This window comes from Panthera uncia (genome assembly GCF_023721935.1).
Source record: "Panthera uncia isolate 11264 chromosome D3 unlocalized genomic scaffold, Puncia_PCG_1.0 HiC_scaffold_8, whole genome shotgun sequence".
Taxonomy (NCBI): Eukaryota; Metazoa; Chordata; class Mammalia; order Carnivora; family Felidae; genus Panthera; species Panthera uncia.
The window spans coordinates 9,421,828-9,435,461 of record NW_026057586.1 but is presented as its reverse complement, the minus strand read 5'-3'; positions in this window follow the sequence as shown (position 1 = coordinate 9,435,461).

Below are 13,634 nucleotides of genomic sequence, written 5' to 3'. Positions count from 1 at the left end.
CTGCCTGGTTTCTAGGGTAGTGACCGCTCTTAGGAGGGAGGCCGAAGCAGCCTGTGTAGGTGGTGAGGGTTTTATTTTGGTTCTACTGAGTTTCAGAGTTTGGGATTGAAGGGATGTGCTTCAAGGGGTCATAAAATGAGTAGCTGCCTGCAGGTAATAGAAGGTGATACAGAGTAAATGACTTCGCATAGGGAAAGATACTTCCAGGCCAGAGTTCAGGTTGTTCTCTGCATCGAAACAAACTATTCACAAGTATGTATAATCTTGTCTAACTACTTGGGTGGCATTCCTAGTTAAAAGTCAGCTGTAGGAAGAATTGTTTATAGAGTAAATGGAGGGTAGTAAACCACCATAAGGTTTTACATTGTATTCTGTAACTGTGCAATTAGAAACAACATTAACTAAAGCTATAGAATGAGTGGGTGAGGGCTGTGAACTTCAAGTTTCTTTTTGAACAACTGCAGACAAACTCCACAGCTGGCAGCTACTAAAAATGCCTTACAACAATTAAATAAGTCTTCTGACACAGACTGTGGAAGACAGAGAAAGATCAATGAATAATGAAGGCCAATAATGGAAGAGAATGTAAATATTATCAGGACAGAGATAATACTCTTAATCACATGTCATGTATGCCATTAATTCCGCAGGGAGATGAGACTAGAGATCCCAAGGTTGCCGTTCTATATGTCATTTGTAGTTCAAAATAGTTCACTGTTCTTCATTTGAGCGTAAGTTAACTTCCCTAAACATTTTTATTCCGCACACGTTTTGATTGTCATTCTAAAGATCTAAATGTAAAGGACAACAACAATAACAACAACAACAGCAAAGTGTAAGTGCTGCTATATAATGAATTGTGCCAGAAATACATGAACCCAAACTCATATTTATGTTTTTTTTTAATTTTTTAATGTTTTTATTTATTTTTGAGAGACAGAGCTCTCAAGAGACAGAGCATGAGAAGAGGAGGGGCGGAGAGAGAGGGAGACACAGAATCCGAAGCAGGCTCCAGGCTCTGAGCTGTCAGCACAGAGCCCGATGCGGGGCTCGAACTCACGAACTGTGAGATCATGACCTGAGCCGAAGTCGGACGCTTAACCGACCGAGCCACCCAGGCGCCCCACTTTTTTTTTTTTAATTTTTAGATGTTTATTTATTTTTGAGAGAGAGAGAGGGAGAGAGGAGGGGCAGAGGGAGAGGGAGACACAGAATCCGAAGCAGGCTCCAGGCTCTGAGCTGTCAGCACACAGCCCGACGCGGGGCTCGAACTCCTGGACCGGACCGTGAGACCATGACCTGAGCCGATGTCGGACGCTTAACTGACTGAGCCACCTAGGCGCCCCGCCAAACTCATATTTGTAGGGGGAAGAATGCATGCCATGAATAGACAAACATGGTGCCAGAATGTGTTAGAGAATCGTGACTCTGGCTCTGTTAACATCCTCCCATCTCCAATCTTTGAACACAATGATGGGAAGTTGTCCTTCCCTCAACAAATCCTACTACAATTCTACCAGACTTCAATATGGGTCATGGCTGACCAGTTACATCCAGGTCCTTTTTCCCTGGCTTGTCTTTCCCATCACCTCCTCTTAGTGAATGTCCCTCATGACCATACATTGAATTTTCTGCATATGTGAAATAATTTAATGTCAATCACCTTGTCTGACAATTTTGCATATAGTAAGAAATAAATAAATGTTAGCCATTTAGCCATTTACGTAAATGTATATATAAATGTGTGTGTGTATCTATGGATCGATCGATCGATCGATCGATACATACATTATCGATAGATACATTAGATAGATAGATTTACACCCAACACAGGGCATGAATTTACAATCCCAAGATCAAGAGTTGCATGCTATACAGACTGAGTCAGCCAGGTGGCCCAGCCATTTCCATTATTATTTAACATTGTTACTTTCATCATTTTGTTATTCTTACCCTTCCCTTTATGCTATTCTTTCAGCCTGCTTGTTCAGCCACACTGTTCTTCACTCTGATCAGGAGAGGCATTCCACTGAGCCTTTTTGAAAAATTCTCTCTGTCTCCATTAGCCTCTTCTAGCCTTCATATCTTATCCCTATGCAGCCTAGACACATAAATCTTATAAATTTAGATCACATGCTTCATGTTTTCAACTGCTGTCTTGCCAACAGTCTTAATTACCTGGTCCCATTTTCCTTCTCATTCACCATGGGAATGTAAAATAGGATGATCCCAAAGTACTATTTTCTCCGTTCTTTTATCTCAGCCACTCTTGGAAAAAAATAAAATTGTCTTATAAATTCATGACCACCAAACTTCCAGTGTGATGAATATGTGTGTTTGGGAAGTTCATGTTCCTGTTTTCCACCATTTCCACTGGTTTTCAAACTCAGCCTCCATGTCATTTTGTCAGCAAATGGACTCACTTATTCACAAGGCAAAAAAAAAAAAAATCATAAATCTCTGTCACACAAATCTTCAAATCTATAAATGTACAGCATTCAGTGGTTATTGCAAAAACCAGGTCATGAAGCTGGATGGGCCTGGCTTCAAATTCTTTCTTACAGGACATTATTTTGCCTCCTGTGGCAAATATGTGTAAGTACAAGTAGTATTTGAAACCATTATTAACGATGGTATATAAATGTTAGAACACTGCTGTGCAAATGTTATCATTGTTACATTTATTATTACTGTCATTTGTGTTCATTGACCATCCTCTCTCTTTCTTTTCATCTCTATGGCTATGCTAATGGCTATTATGTCTACCTAGGATTAAGATACCATTATATTCCATAGAATTATTTCAAAAATCTTTCAAAAGAAATTCTCAGCTATTACTTCTGAATATCCGATGTCTTCTCTAACACATCCTTCCCATCCTCCATTTATGTATGCTTACTCCTCTTCCATTTAAAGAAAAGTCCCATAAGTTCTTCACCTATTCCTCCTCTCCCTAATCAGAACTAAAATTTTTGAAGAAGTTGTTTTCACTGTATTTTCTCAGATTACAATATTTCCATTTTTTTCCTTAAGCTTCTCTCCTGTGTGGCCTGAAACAGTTCTCACCCTGGGAAAGAGTGATCTCCATGTTGCTCTGCCTAAAGTGCACTTTTTCGTTCAGATCTTGAACAGACCTTGTAGAGCATGAAACAGTATTCAGCAGTTCGCATGGTCTGTGGAGATATTCTCCAGGTTTTCTTCTTTTTTTTACATCTTCAGAATATCTTTTACATTATGTCTTTTCTCATCTTTCTAATTTTGTTTTTTTTTTTAATTTTATAGAGTGAAAGTGTGTGCAAGCAAGAAGCGGCAGAGGGAAAGAGAGAGAGAGAGAGAGAGAGAGAGAGACTCCACACTCGGTGCAGAGCCCAATGTGGAGCTTGATCCCACAACCCCGGGATCATGACCTGACCTGAGCAGAAATCCAGAGTTGGTCGCTTAACTGACTGAGCCACGCAAGCCCCCCTCTTTTCTCTATCTTCACTGTAAACAATGGAGTTTCCCTGTTTCCAAGCAAATTTCCCTTTGCAATTTTCTATCTGTATGTTCTTCTAAGGAATTGGGTCTATTACCATGGATTCAATCATTGTTCATATGCCAATAACATCTATCCTGAATCCCAGCCCCATAACACCAATAGCCAATTGTCAAATTAATGCTTCCACTTGATTATCTCAAAGAAATTTGAAAAAACTCTCTCTACATACACACATATAATGTGTTCTATATGTAATATTTATTAGATATAATTATGTACATGTTTTACACATATAAACATATTACGTGCTTTATATACATACATACATAACATCAAACTCATTACCATACCCCTAAAGCAAGTTGCCATTTATCATGCTTATCCTATATCACTATGTATGATAGAGTTATATTTTTTCCTCCCCCAAACGTTAAACCTAGATTATCACAAAATTATGTTTTTATACCTCCTAATATATTGTGTTTCTCCACTCATCCAATTATATGCCTATTCCCACCACCCTAATTTAAGCCATAATAATTTTTAGCCAAGATTCTATAATAGTCTCTGGTTAATCTCTCTGAACATGAATTTGGCCTTTGTTATTTCATTTCCCATCTTACATCCAGAAAGGCATTTTGTGAAATACAAGTCAGATAGTCTTTTTCCTGTCTCAAACATTCCATAATTGTCAAGTAGACGTTCAGACTCAGGATGGCTTCCAAGAGCTGCCATTACTTGTGCTTGGAACATCTATGTCTCCAGGATCGTAAAGAATTAAGGCAGAGATTTATGAGATGTTGAATGAATACCTTTTAGGAGATCATGGTGGTATTCAAAAAAAGGAGAAAGCAAAATAAAAACACCTTCATCATGACCACCATCAACAGCAACATGAATATGTAACCATTGGCCGAAATTAATGAATCAATTCCTTACAATTAATATTGAGAATTATGGGGAAAGATTAAAAACTTAATCTCTCTTTTCATATGAACAAATAGTCCCAGAATATAATGAGGAGTGGTTATTATTTACAGAAGTCTTTAACCTAATAAATGCAACTTAAAAAGTGATCAATTCAGACAACTATTATCAATGGACTTAGTTTCATTAGGTAAAATGGGAAACTGGATATTTGCCAGGTACCAAACTATCATCCTACAGATTACTTGCCGGCTATGAGACCAAAAAAAACCCAAAACACAAAAAAACAAAGACAAAAAAAAAGAGGGCATTGGGCTGTTACCACATGAATTTAGTGATGAATTTTACAATCACTAAATGTGGAATCACATTATGTGCCTGCTGATATCAAGCCATACAAAGGATAATGTTTCTACAATTAAATATTCCAAGAAAAGATTAAATCTAGGGGTGCCTGGGTGGTTCAGTCGGTTAAGCGTCCGACTTCGCTCAGGTCACGATCTCACGGTTTGTGAGTTCAAGCCCCATGTCGGGCTCTGTGCTGACAGCCCGGAGCCCGGAGCCCGCTTTGGATTCTGTGTCTGCCTGTCTCTCTCTGCCCCTCCCCCACTCACACTCTGTCTCTCTCTGTCCCTCAAAAAATAAAATAAAAACATTAAAAATGTTTTTAAAAAAAAGGTTAAATCTAAATATAATTGAACCTCTAGTTTGAACCTCCAGTTTACGGAAGACATGCGGACAGAGGAACAACTCAAATGACAACATAAGGGACCAAGCAGACCCACTGAGACAGGGAGGTAGACGACCAACTGAGTCTTCAACACAATAATGACATGAAAAATGAAGGGTGGGGACCCTTTATTTTTCATGTCAATACTCTATTCTAGATTGAAGGACATTTAAGAGACAATAAAAAATCACAAGTTTCCCGTATTTTGGGATGCTGATTTGAACAAATCAACTGTAAAAATACCCCTTTTAAGACAAACATTATGGACATTTCCATAAAGTATATGATAGTACTAAGGAATTGTAATCTTTTAGGTGCAGTAATGTTCATTTGGCTATATCAGAAAATGGTCTAATTTTATAGAATTAAAGCTAAACTATTCAGGGGAAAAATGATCTGGAATTCACTTTAAAATAATTCAGCAGAAGAAAAACATAGATAAAAGATATATAGCCAAAGGATAGCCAAATAGTTAGATACAAGGGACTTCTGTATTGGCTGGAGAAGTAAAAAGTACAGGGGCCACCACTGGACATCATAGTGGTTGGAGCCAGATGTTGGCACCTGTCCCTGCTGTCACTTCTCACAGCAGACCACAAAGCACTGATGGTTACAGTGTGGAATGCGGCATGCACTGTGTGCAAACATCCTTTTCTGTGTGCAGACATGAGTGAGCTCTCACTCATTGGTCCTTCAATCTTCTAAATATCAATGAGAACACATCGCTAGCAAAAGCTAACGCATACCTAGAATGGTAACTTCAATGGAGTCTGCAGGCATTTTGTAAACAGTTCAGGCCCACAGCAGTACAGGAGGAGTTTAGAGGTGGGAAGGATGGGCTGGGTGTAAGTAAACAACACCCAGCTCTCTGTGTATGGGCTGGTTGACAAGAAATTCAGCCAGAATAAAGAACTTCGAAAACCCATGATAAACCAAAGGTAAGAGCAAATGGAAAAACCTGTCCTACCAGAATGAAAACCAACTTTTGTCCTCTTTTCTACAATGTACTATTTCACTATTTCTTAATTAGAAGGTAAAATAAGATTCATGTTTATGTGTTCCATCCATCCAGAAGATAGCCTAACATATTTGTTCAGTTTTGCTCTTGTTGGGATATTGTTCATTACGCATTATAATTCTCATCAATAAATAAATAAATAAATAAAAGCTTACTCAAAACTCCAAGAACACTTACTTAGGGGTGTCTGGGTGGCTTAGTTGGTTAAGCGTCCGACTTGGGCTCAGGTCACGATCTCATGACTTGTGAGTTCGAGCCCCATGTTGGGCTCTGTGCTAACAACTCAGAGCCTGGAACCTGCTTCAGATTCAGTGTGTCTCCTCTCTCTCTCTCTCTCTTCCCATCACCTGCTCACGTTCTGTCTCTCTAAAATGAATAAATGCTAAAAAAAAAAAAGAAAAAAAGGAACACATACTTAAACTCATTTGAATATGGCTGTTTACTGGACAAGTTGCTTTGCCTAAAAAAAAAAAAAAATCGTGACTGAAATAAAAAACTCTGAGCACCAAAATAAATATTGATTCGACTGGTATAGACTAAAAATGCTTTCCTGGATTTTCCTAGATTTAAGTCATCTTTACATATCAAGACATACATAAAACAATACATTATATATTTAACATATAACCATAGCATAATACATTGTAAATTTTAGCAACAATAACATTCGACCTAAAATAAACCCTTCACCCCTAACCAAAATGTCTCTAACACAAGTTGGCTTATATAAAGCAGTCACATTTGAGAAGAACCATATCTGACCTTAAACAATTTATGACCTAACCTAATATAGAAATAAAATATTTAGTTTTTTGACAAAGAATCCTAGCTTGTAAACTCTTCAATTCGTAGGGGAAGAAAAAATGCGAGATTATTCAAAAATCAATTAAAGAATGACAGATGAATTTCTCCAAACTATATCATGTAGGGGCGCCTGGGTGATTTGGTCGGTTAAGTGGCCCACTTCGGCTCAGGTCATGAATGATCTCACGGTTCATGAGTTCAAGCCCCATGATCAGGCTCTGTGCTGACAGCACGGAGCCTGGAACCTGCTTCAGATTCTGTGTCTCCCTCTATCTCTGCCCTTCCCTGCTCACGCTCTGTCTCTCTCTGTCTCTCAAAAAATTAATAAAAGTTAAAAAATTAAAGAAAAAAAACTATATCATGTAATCCAGATGCATAACGAATTTAAATCTTTAGTCACTCTGAAATAATACTTGATTATAACATTTTCAATTTTGGGGAATGTCATTGGCTCATAAATCATTGTGAGTCAAACTAGACTCTATTAAATAAGACTTTCGTATTTTATGCATAAAATTCATAAATAAAATCAACATACAAGTTTATTACAAGTATGCCAGTGTTCAGCTCAAGGTAATGTGCCTGATTTTAACATTTTTGTATCTGTTTTGTGAGGATTCAGTGCATTTAGCAGTTCCTCAGGTCTTTCTGAATTGTATTCTATGTGTCTAACCAACATAAAACTTTCCCTTAATGACCTTTCAAAAACCAAAGTGCCCTCTCAACATTCCTGTCTCCTTACAAAACTACTCCTAACTCAGAGCCTTCAGGAGGCTTTAGTACTGCCATACCCTAAATCTATTCTAAAACTCATTTGCCTTGTATTTCATTTCTTCCACGCCCAGGGGCTCTGTAAATAATGTGGAAAATGAAAATAATATTGCTGAAAATGCTCCCAGGTAACACATATCTGATTCAATTGGGACTTTCCAAAATTCATATTTATTTTTCCTAAATGATTGAAGATTTATTGGAAACTCAGGCATGAGAACCTCTCCAAGAAGGTTACCTTCGGGCAGCCTTGATTTCAGGTTGATATGCAAACCCTTGGTGCCCACTTCTGTCCTTGAGGTCAGTCCTGCACAAAAGATGGCAATCTTATACAATCGTGTGTCATCACTGATACCTGTGTACTGGGCTCTGAAAATCATAGTCAGGAGAAGTAGTTAATAGGTAACTCCCATTAAAAATAATTTGATTTATTTACTATTCAGTAAATCTGGCTGAGCATGCTCCTTAGCTATGTAATCAATAAACATGAGGTGCATTGATAGATTTTGGGAGGTTTACAAGTGTTTGAAGCACTATAAGCTAGTATATACATTTTATGATTCCCTTCAAGTTTCCATGCCTCAGATATTAACCACATTTCCTAAGAGCAAAAAGTCTGTCTGTAAAGTGCATCCCCTTTGTTAGCTAATGCCCAGCTTTACTTGCAGGAATTTACATATAATTTACAATTTGCTTGGCACAATCTATATTTAGTTCTTATTTTCATAAATAAAATTCATTGCACTGGTAGGTAAAATTGATAAACTTTTGGTTCCTGTTCATAATCACTCAACCTGTGAGTTTCGATTAATTGTTAATATAAAGTGGAAGTGAAATGTGGGGGAGGTAATAAAAAAAAGACCCTGTAAAGCCCAGGGCTCTTCCATCCCTAGAGAGAACCTCAAACATCCCATGTGTCTCCTACAGTCACCCTCCATTTACAGATGTGTCCTATGCAGTAACGGACTGTTGGACAAGTCCTGGGCAAGCACTTTGAATGACGGGTTCATTGACAGCTTAGAGCAGGGGCTAAACTGTCTGAAAATATATAAATACTTTACCAGCTTGATCATGGTTGGATTGGCATAAACCTGAAATTCTTTGTCTGCACTGGCCACTTTTCAACTCTGGCTGTTACTCAATTTTAAATCTTACCATATTGATGCTTGTCATTTTTCACTCTCTGCGTTAATTTTACATAGTTTGATTGAACTTTGCAAATAAGTTTAGAATCCAATATATTTTGAAGCTAAATTTTGTGCTAAGTTCTGGTCACTAATGTGGTTATTGAATACTCAAATTTAGCATTAAAAAATGTAAAAAATAAACCAAAAAGCAGGGGCACCAGGGTGGCTCAGTCAGTTAAGTGTCCCAGTCATGATTTTGGCTCAAGTCATGATGTCAGGGTTTATGAGTTAGGGCCCTGCATCTGACTCTGCACTGACAGCTCAGAGCCTGCTTGGGATTCTCTCTCTCTCCTTCTCTCTTTACCCCTCCACCGTGCACGCTTGCTCTCACTCTCTCAAAATAAACTTTAAAAGCAAACAAACACATGTAGGGGCATCTGGGTGGCTCAGTTGGGCAGCTGACTTTGGCCAGGGTCATGATCCCGCACTTTGTGGGTTCGAGCCCCGCGTCCGTCTGTGTGCTGACAGCATGGAGCCTGGAGCCTACTTCGGGTTCTGTTTTCCTTTCTCTCTGCCCCTCCCCCCCCTCAGAAATAAGTAAACATTAAAAAATTTAAAAGAAAGTAAAACTAAAAAAACACATTTAAGAAGATTTGGACAGGGATGAAAGAGAATATGAATGATGTGATATTAAAACTATGCAGAAAAATATGTTCAGAATTAACTGAATTTGAGTTAGTGGCCATGTCCTAATATATATTACGCGATACTATATTGGCACGATCATCTATATATAGTTACCTCTCCTATTGTCTTTCTTAAAAGAAGCATTTCAAACACCTATGAATTACCAATTTTATATATTCAAATAGGTAACTTGCTAAGGACTGGGTTTTTTTCACAATTTTATAACCTTGTTGTTATCTGCTCTATTGTAATTCACACCTACCGTCCTCCACTTCATAGGTCTTCAGAAGAGCTTGTGTTCTTACTATATACTGAAGAAAGATGAGAACAGGGCTAAAGGTAAATCAAGAAAAAGGAGGGGTGCCTGAGTGGCTCAGTCAGTTAAGCTTCCAGCTTCTGCTCAGGTCATGATCTCATGGTTCACGAGTTCAAGCCCCATGTTGGGCTCTGTGCTGACATCTTGGAAGCTGCTTCAGATTCTGTGTCTCCCTCTCTCTCTTTTCCCCTCCTCTGCTCATTCTCTCTCTCTCTCTCTCTCTCTCTCTCTCTCCAGAATAAATAAACATTATTTTGTTTACATCAAGAAAAAGGAGAAAGTGGGTGCACGCATAAGAAATACTGTGTGTTCAGAAAAGTTTTCTAGTGGTTACTGCTTCTGGAACCATGACTAAGATCCGTGGTATATTATCCTGATGAGTGCCATTTTTCAAGTCTGCTTTAATTTTTCAAAAGAGAATGCATAAGCAAGATGAGAAAAGCAGTAACAGTGGGCGTGCCATATTAATTTAATTGTCGTTAGTTTCTGCATGAGATTCCCACAAACGATTTGTATTTCAAAGAGAAAATATGAATTTAGTGATTAAAAATCACTGGGACAGGCATGTATATCTATCTAGTGTCTATATAAGAGTCTACTGAGGAAAGTGTAAAGGGAAGAGACTATCAGTGCGGCTGGTTATAGAAAAGAGAACAGATTTGGAAGCTCACCTGTTTAATAGCGAAGGGCGGACTCAGAACCATCTAGGAGGGGGCTTCCTGCAACATTCTGAACAAACATGCACATGACTTTTACTGCTATGCATAGTTAAAAATGTAAGTATTTGCCTTCTCGGCATTTTAATTGCATTCTGTATTTTGCCCAGGTAAAATTATTTTTATTTATCCTGTTAAAGGGTTTATAGATTTTTGTGAACACGTATATTGATACCTGTCATGAATTTTATTTAGCAAGTTCTTAGTTTTTCTCTTCAAATTGTACTTCTCTTCTTTCTCTACCTTCTCTTTGTTAATAATCCAGTTACATGTGTGCTAGACCTTCTCAATAGTATCTCTCACCTGTTGTCATCAAAACAAAACTCTTCTCTTGAGTTGGAGGTCCACACAGACAACGTAAGCCACCGTAAGACAACGTTAAGACAACGTAAAAAAAAAAAAAAAAAAAATACTACGGGTTTTCTTCAGCACAAAGAACAGAACCCCGGGTAGAAGCTGGAAGATGAGAAAGGAAGGAAGAGTAAGAGGATGGGAAAAACATGTAGGTAAATGCAAATGACTATTGATACTTATTGTCCTAGAAAAATTATTGGTGGAGTTCGCTTCAGACTGGAAAAAAGGTGCCTTTATGCAGAGAGGGTTTTCATTTCACGCTGCCAGTTGCTGAGGGCTCTGACAACATGGCATCATTTTCAAGTAAGTTCACAATTTGCGATTGAGTCCATTTTCTATTGCTAATTTGTTGAACTTGTCAAGATATGACAACAGCCTTATTTTGCTTACATCGCTGTTGTTTTTCAAATGAGCACGCGAGCTGTCCAAGTTCAATAGCGAAATAGATTTTAACCCAGTTTTTCAGATGATTGACTTTCAATAGTCAGTGGTGTCTTTTTGAGTAGCGACCAGCTACTAACTCTGTCTACTATTATAAAATTATGAAGAAAAATTAAAATATTCCTAACATTTCAACTATGTATAGCATTTTGTTTTTACAAAGGGAATACTTAATATTTGTTTTGAAATCTTTCTTACCTGGATACAAGATTTCACATTCTATAAGAGGTACCATCATTCATAAATGACCACATGTTTTTAAGAAACTCATGAAGTATTATAGCAAGATCCCTGCATAACATTAGGACGAGTGATCTTGCCATGTAGTACCTGCATTTTTCCACATTATTTAAAGGGCAAAAATTAAAATTAAATCAATATAGGATATGACTACAATATTAAATGACTTTAATCCATTAAGACTTGAGATTTTTAAATTGATAAGTGATTGATAAATGATAATATATCGCCAAGAGAAAAAAAATCGCACAGTATGCAAAGCTTTCAATAATAGTAGACTTTACAAAGGAGCTAATCACGGAGGAGAGATGAAGCTAATGGAAATAATAAAACTCAATCATTTCATAATTCAAGAAGAAATCAGTGTTTGTTTTCACATCATATAAAATATCCTATTTTCAAAACATCTGTGTCATGCCATGAACTTCATATTGGCCACTCCAAAATGTTATGTGCTCTGTGAAGAATTTTTTATTTTCCCCTGTCCCTCTTGCTTGTAAACACAGATACATTCCATGTGAAAGCCATAATTTATTATGTTGCTAAGCCATTCTTTTTTAAGGCCATCAGTGTATGAGTGAGAAGGCTAAGCCCCTCAATTCCTGTGCTGGTACAGAGGACCGCCCATTTGAACTATTTTCTCCTACTTACAATTAAGTCTATGCTCCCTCGATGGAACACAACTTAATTGAACTCCTTTTTATAGTATGAAAAAAATAATTTCTTTTGATTGGCTCCCATTTATTTATTTTTTTAAAGTTGACTCCTTATTGGTGTTCATGATTCTAAACAGCTTACAAGGTGATGTGAAAAGATGTGAAATATCCATGACTATGCAATCGCTTCAGCATTCACTCCACTGACAGAGAGCCTCACGCCTGTAGGGCAAGCATGTGCCATCTGGCGCTGTATAATTGCCCAAACCTCAAAATTGCAAGGGAAATAGTCCAGAGATTCAAGCCAACACCACAAAACCGTGCTCAAAGACTTACAATAAATGTTCTGCACGAGTTCCTAAGTCATTATTATACCTGGGGTTGAGGCGGAAAAAGAAAAACTTAAAAACTGTCTTTCCATGTTTTTCGAACTGCTATAATTAGAAACCATGAGCACACGCTTGCCTCCCGAGGACCATGTAGCTCTGACCATGGTGAAAGGTACAGACCTGGCTAGATGACTACTCTTTGTTCAGCATGGATACAACTGCAGTTTGCACCCCCACACCCACCCCGGGACTTTTGAAGCCTGCATTCTGTTGATTTAAACATGATCACATATGGGGCACCTGGGTGGCCCAGTGGGTTGGGCATCTGTCCGACTTCAGCTCAGTTCATGATCTCACGGTTTGTGAGTTCGAGCCCCGCGTTGGGCTCTGTGCTGACAGCTCAGAGCCTGGAGCCTGCTTCCGATTCTGTGTCTCCTTCTCTCTGCCCCTCCCCTGCTCGCGCTCTGTCTCTCTCTCAAAAATAAATAAAACATTAAAAAAACAACATTATGACATATATTTTTTCCTTAAGAAATTAAACAGTCACCAAGAAGCTGAATTTCGTAAACCTCGTCTATAATCATAATCAAAATAGCATATTTTATTAATTATGATGTGTGAAAAAGCCTGAAAAATTAATAAATCCTTCTCCCACTCTGACAACATGGGCTTTTTTGATATTTGTGAAAGGTAACACAGCAGCTAACTCCACTCCAAGGGACCATCCCTTCTATTACAGTATCATTCTTGCCCATTCTTGCACCCTTTTATTTTCCCACCTCAGTGCTCCCCAATTTTCACATCATCCCAAACATGACGAATGTTTCTTTCCTTTCTGACAGAGATCTTATTACCCACTGTAGCTCAAAACCTTGATGTAGCAGGGGTTGCCATATGGCATTTTCAAAATTGTTTTCAATTTGCATAAGGCCATTGGATCCTTTGATTAAACACCAAACTGCAAGAAAAACTAAGGATGGCTTGGCAAGCCTGCTGAGTCTTACTGAATTTAAGTGATGCCCGCAGGAGTGAGGAACGTA